This window comes from Echinops telfairi, unplaced genomic scaffold (assembly GCF_000313985.2).
Source record: "Echinops telfairi isolate 266 unplaced genomic scaffold, ASM31398v2 ScPeMD7_7405;HRSCAF=8443, whole genome shotgun sequence".
NCBI classification, from domain to species: Eukaryota; Metazoa; Chordata; class Mammalia; order Afrosoricida; family Tenrecidae; genus Echinops; species Echinops telfairi.
Window position 1 is genome coordinate 6,312,908 of NW_022111305.1, and position 6,443 is coordinate 6,319,350.

The 6,443-nt window shown below is 39.6% G+C and overlaps 1 non-coding gene across 1 annotated transcript; it reads right to left on the bottom strand.

Annotated features, from left to right (window-relative positions):
* Positions 1–229: 229 nt before the first annotated feature.
* On the bottom strand, positions 230–359 carry LOC115871796. Its single transcript, XR_004047485.1, has one exon. It is a non-coding gene; the product is annotated as a small Cajal body-specific RNA 24 (non-coding RNA).
* Between the last annotated feature and the right edge of the window lie 6,084 nt (positions 360–6,443).

Consider the following 6,443-nt stretch of genomic DNA (forward strand, 5'->3'; position numbering starts at 1 on the left):
GAGTGACCTCTACTTTCTGAATTTTCTAAAGCATGCCTTGTGTCATGAATTGTGGTCTCTTTTCTAATGTGAACTGTGTGCATTGGAGAAGAATGTTTTTGTGGTTTTCTTTACTGCTGGTTAGGGAGCTCTGAAGATGTCTAGGAGTTTGAATTGTTCAATTGAGTTGTTCAGCTCTTCAATTTCTTTTCTGAGTTTCTTACCTGTTGATCTTTGTGTGTGTGTGTGTGTGTGTCAGTAGTGGAACGATCCACCCATTTTACTTGCAAAGGGTGACCAGAAAGCTACTATATTTCTCTAGGACATTTATAAAGAGTTGTCTTCACCTTGAGAAGAAACGGAATAAAAATAAATGTCCACTACCTGTTGATCTTTCTTTGAGAGCAGTATATTAAAAACTGTAAGTATAATTGATGAAATGGTGATTTCTCTTTTCATCTCTTTGAGTAATTGGTTAGTGAATTTTGAGGGTCTTTCATTGGGTGTATATATGTCTATGATGTTTATAAGTTTTTGGTATATTGATCCCTTGATCCTTATATAAATGCCCATTATTATCGCATTATACCATGTACCTTGAGGACTATCTTGTTAGAGATTAGTATTGCCACGCCTACTTTTTTTAAATTGCCATCAGCTTGATACACTTTTAACCATCTCTTGACTCACAGTCTATTTGTGTCTGTGAGTTTGAGACGGGTCTCTTGAAAGCAGCTTATTGATGAATTTTGTTGTCTAATTCAGTATCGCACTCTTTGTTGTTTAATTGGTGCATTTAAAATATTAACATTCAGTGTAATTAAATCTAAATGTAGATTAATTGTTGTCATCTTGTACTGTTTGTGTTTTATATTTCCCTTTGTTCCCCTTTTATAGGGTGGTGTGTATGTATGTGTCTGTAGTGTATTCTTGTCTTCGCGTAACTTCATTGGACATACGATGTTTTGGGTCCTGTTTTCAGTGTGCTTGTTTCTGGGTGGTGTTACAGCCTTTGGTGGTCTCATGTTTGTGTCATGTGGTTGTTAGTGTTCTGCCCACGAAGAATTGGAAAGCATTTTTTGTAATGCGAGTTTTATTTTTACTAATTCTCTAAATGTTTCCTTGTTTTAGAAAACTTTTATTTCTTCTTCAAATTTGATGGAGAGATTGACCTGATAAAGAATTCTTGGATTGTAGTTGTCTTTCAACTTTGAGAACACGTTGTTCCCACATATTCTATCCTGCATGGTCTCTGTGGACAGGTCTGTGGCAGTTACATAATCTCTTGTCAACTTGCGAAGGGGTGGAATCTAACCTGTCAATTCAATCACAGATTGATGACCTCATTTGGAGGTGCAAAGGAGATAAATGGCTCACGGGAGGCCAGATACACTCTCTCCTTCATCTTCCTGTTGACAAGACACATGGAGTTTTGTTGATGGAGCCAGAGCCCTGGAACTGGAGGATCCACTTGGAGACCCATGCCAGTGCTGAGATGCTTCCACTGTCACTGGATCCACAAGACTTTCCAGCCACTGGCCTGTGATTGTCCTGCACTCAGCATCATCATCTACGTTGTGTGAATCTGAAAAGGAATTTATAGACTGATATCAGACATGTGGGCTAACATCGGACTTATGGACTTGAACTGGACAGGGCAGGCATGCTTTCTTAATATACAATTGCTGTTTATATAAAGCTCTCTCTTGTACACATATGAGTCTCCCTGGATTTGTTTCTCTAGTGCACCCAGACTAACACAAGGTCTGAGCTTATTCTTATCTGTGTACCTTATTATGGGATTGCTCTTTGCACTTGAGCTGTTCTAATGATTCTCTCCTTTTCCTTGAAATTGGATAATTTGACTAGTTTAATGTCTCAATGAGTGTGTGTGCTTGTGTGTGTGTGTTAATATAATTGGTGTTCTCTCTGCTTCCTGCATGGTTATGTCTCTTCCTTTGTGATATTGAGGAAATTATGCTTGGTTACTTTTTGGTTTTCCATTCTTCCATTCTATTGGTGAGATCATTCATCTTTTTCTTTATTTCTGCTACATCATTCCTTAGATCCTGGGTTTTGCTTGGGTGTGAGAATTCTAGTATCTCTATTTTTTCATCAGTTTTCAGGATTGATCCCCTAATTCCTTGTGTGGTCCTAGACAGTATTCTCATGTATTCTTCCTCTGGCAATTCACAGGGTACTTCTTCGTTGTAAACCGTTGGATTTGGGTCATCTTCAGTAATTGATTTTTGTTTCTCTAGATTTTTTACAATAGCTGCTAATGCTAGCTAGCTATTGTTTGCATTGCATCTTGGTTGAGTTGTGTAGTTTTCTGGGATGTGTAGGGGGAGGGGCTAGCTCTTTAGATTAGGGGAGAGTCAGATAGGTGCTAGAAAACGTATTGTGTGTTTAAGAGGAGGGAGTCTTAGTTGGGTGAGTAGAGGGATTTGGATGTAGGTTCTCGGGAGTAAGTTTTAGGTGGTGGTGTTAATCATGGGAAGGTGGAAACCTTCCCATAAAGTATAGTGATTTTTAATGAGTTAGAGAAGAGGGTTATGGGAGAGGTGATTTTACTTGGTGAATTGAAGGAGAGGTGAACCTCAATGTGTTATTGAGGTACAGGGAACAGTTTCCAGTGTTTCTGGTGGTTGGGATAAGGGAGGCCTATATTGCATCTACCAGAGTCCCTTATTGACACTGTATATTATGTTGGGAGAGTGCAGTCCTTCTATTGTTGTGCTTAAAACAGTGGATTCCTGCACAACTCACAATTATTCACTCCTTACTGTAGTCCTATGGTGGAAATTGGCTATTATGGTGGATGCCCCAGGCTTCTGATCAGAGGGCTATCTAGCTAAGGACTGTGTACTCTGGTTTTTCAGGCTCCTTAGCCTGTGGCAGGAAAACCATGGAGAATTTGGGAAGTGCCATGCTCCTTTTCCTGGGGTGGGGTATGGAGAAGTTTTGAATTTCCTTTCTCAAAAGGAAATCAGAACAAATCTAACAACCTCCTGGAGCCCTCTGTGCTACTCCTGGGGCCTCTGTCTCTCCAGTGCTGGATCCCTCTCCAACAAGCTGGGCTTATCTATCTGCAGGGCCCAGTTGTGGCCCTGACACCAGGGGAGGGATCTGCGCCTGGGCTAGGGATTGTGCCCATTTGGAACTTTACTCCACAGGCCACTGCGGTTCGGCTCCAGCATCTAGGGCCTCCAAGAGTCCTGGTGGGCATGCTTGGGTTGTCCCTGAGGGGTAGACTGTCCTGGGCTACCTGCACACATTGGTGAGCCACCGAGTGGGGTTTGGGGGAGGAAAGGAAAGAAACTGGGAGTAGCTGCGCCACTGACAAGGGAGGCAAAACCCTGGTTTATGTTGTGCAAATAGAATGTGCACAGGAGCTGAGCAGTATGGGAGATGAGCACAGCTGCACTTTTAATGGGAGAACTGATGAAAGAACCCTGGAATGCTGCAAGACCCATTCTTGAATCCTGGTTCCCCAACTTGGACGCCTCACCTGTAATCTGGCGATCACACAGCGAGCTTTTCATGCAGCAATTCTACACATGCCCAGTCTTCCTGGGTATCATAGTGATATCCCTTTCTGTGACTCCTTTGCACTGTTCTCCGCAGAGCGTGTGCTACTCAGCCCCTTCTTCTTCCATGGGTGATCTCCTCTAGTGGCCCCCTGTCTGCTCCCGACTGGCCTGTTGTAGTTTATAGAGAGGAATCATCTGACAATTATTTTGGGGAAGTATAAGTTTTCTAAGACTGTCATGTGAATTATTCAAATTATAACATTATTTCTTAGGAATAGAAAGGAAACAAAATACAATTTATGGTATATTTATTTTCAGTTTATTTTCAAGCACATTAAATTTCTCCAGATGAAGAGATAAGACTGACAGAATGTTGCATTCACAAAGGAAAAATGTGTGCATAGTAGGCAGAAAAAGCAGATCATTTTTTAATGTATACATTTTAGAAGTCTGTGAATTTCAATGTATGAATTAAATATATTAACATTCATATATTACTTATAAATGCACACTACATTTGCAAATGTGCTTCTGAGAGCTTCTGGTAGGCAAAAAGGGTAATAATAATAATTACAGCACATTTGCAATGTATATAAAGCTCTCCAACTTGCCATATTCTGCCTAACCAATTCACAAGCAAACCAGGTAATCTCTCCAAATAATTTTAAAAAAACTTTTTAAAAGAACATGAAATTTGCCAATATGGAAAAGCATTTGAACTTGAAATATTCCCTACCTCAGCTAGTAGTGAATAATTTCTGCTGAATCATAGCATTCTCTAATTAATTCCATCTTTTGTATTTTGGCCCAAAGTTGAAACCCAGTGGTATTCATGGGATAATATTTTTCAACCCATAATGATAATTGGCCTGTACATAGCTTTACTCTGTGACCTTGGCCTTATTAGAACAAGTCTCTAACCACCTTAATGAGTTCGTTACTGCCTGTCAAGTAGAGGTCTGCTTTTTATTGCAGAGGCAGAAAGTAAAGAGATCATTCTTTACTTTCACATGAGAAATAATTACAATATCTTAGTAAGAATTGGTTTTATGTTTTTTAAATATATTATCCTATAATTAACTGAATCAAAGACTGAAAGAAGAAAAATGCTGCCACATCTTTGCAAGGCTTCCCTGGAGAGAGAGATGAGGAAATCTGAATCCTCTAGTAAATACTTACCCAACTTATTTGTAATAACTTCAGGGTGCAGAAGGAAAGGTTGAAAATTCATCTGTTCTATAAAACTAACTTATCCAGGTTTGACTCTTGTTTTAATAATTAGCTTAATATCTGCTGAATGATAAATAAATGTTATGAATATACTATTGGCTACAATAGGGATAAAATACCTATTAACAAATTATATATTCTACGGTGAATGCTGATGACCACTTACTGCCATATTTGCTAAATATAGACAGTGTCTACCATGGATGAATCTCTTCACACCTTGTGATGGCTAGATGGTCATATCAACTGGATGCACCTGTACAAACGTATGCATGGAGCCCGACCTCTCACTCAGGATGCGGTCTAATGGATATTCCTTGTGTGTGTGGCCTCTTTATCAGATAGACTGTGGGACAGCCTCTCTCTCATGTGTCTTCATCTCTGGATTCTCCATCTAGCCCTTGGACCAGTTGTTGCCCTATCATGTCCCTGCTAACTTGGGGTCCATGGGACTCTGCACAAACTGGCCTATGCTCTTTCAGCTTCACACTTCACATTCCTGCTTCATCTTCTGGAAGCTGTGTGAGTCTGCAGGGCCTCCAGCTACTGTCTGACTCATTGACTTGACTTGGACTGGGCTGGGCTGCTTCTTTGACATAAAATTCTTTCTTTGTATAATGTTCTCTTGTGTGTGTTTCTGTGAGTGTGTATGTCCTTGTTTTGTTTCTCTAGAAAACTCTGTCTAACACACCCAGACATGCAGACACAAGTTCAATAATATGGATGACTCAGAGCTCATGTTTCCCATCTCATTCTCTGCCATCAAGTCAATGCGGACTCATTAGGGACCCTACAGGACAGGGTAGAACTGCCTGCTGTGACTGTCTGAGATGGTAACACTTTATGGGAGGAAAAAGCCCTATCTCTCCCTGTAGGACCAGATGATGGTTTTGAATTGATGACCTTGAAGGTAGTGGTCCAACACAAAAGCACTATGCCACCAAGGCTCCATGTTTACCATAGTCAATATATGAAATTTGCTCGATATCAGAGAATTCAGAAATATCACTCTATGTTTATACATTGAAGTCTATTATTGCAGCAAATCTTGTCCACTATCTTTTTATATATGGATGATTAAATAAAGAAGAGCATTTATGAATTAATAGTTATAATTACAGCATTGGGAAATATTTTATACAGACTTTTTCCTGTTGTGTGTGTACTATGGCATAAATCTATGGTAGCTGTGAATAATCACAAGAGTGGTAGAAAGCCAAGTAACAATTGTGGGAGTGAATAGGGCATACTTGGGTAAGATTTACCGTTTGAACCAATAGTAGTAATAATTTTTATCTTGGCCAAACACATTACAAAGTGCGTGAAAAAGTAGCAGTGGAAAAGAGAGACTCATCATTTGTCCTTGTAATAGACAGTGTAGTTGTTCATTGTGATGCTGTTGGTTACTGTAGAGTTAATCCTGTCTCTTAGCAACCCCATAAGATAGAACTCTCCCAGAGGGTTGCTTGCCAGCAATTTTTCTGGGAACAAATCTCCTGGTCTTTATTCTTCAGAGTTGCTGGTTAGGTTTGAACCATCAAGGTTTTAGTTAGCAACTGAATACTTAACCCTATTGATACCCCTTGTTCATTGCGATAGAAAACTCTTAGAGTTATTGATTGCTATATTTATAAAGTGTTAAAACTATGTCAACTGAAAACAGCTTATTTTTAAAATCATACTCATTATTTCAGTTCCCAC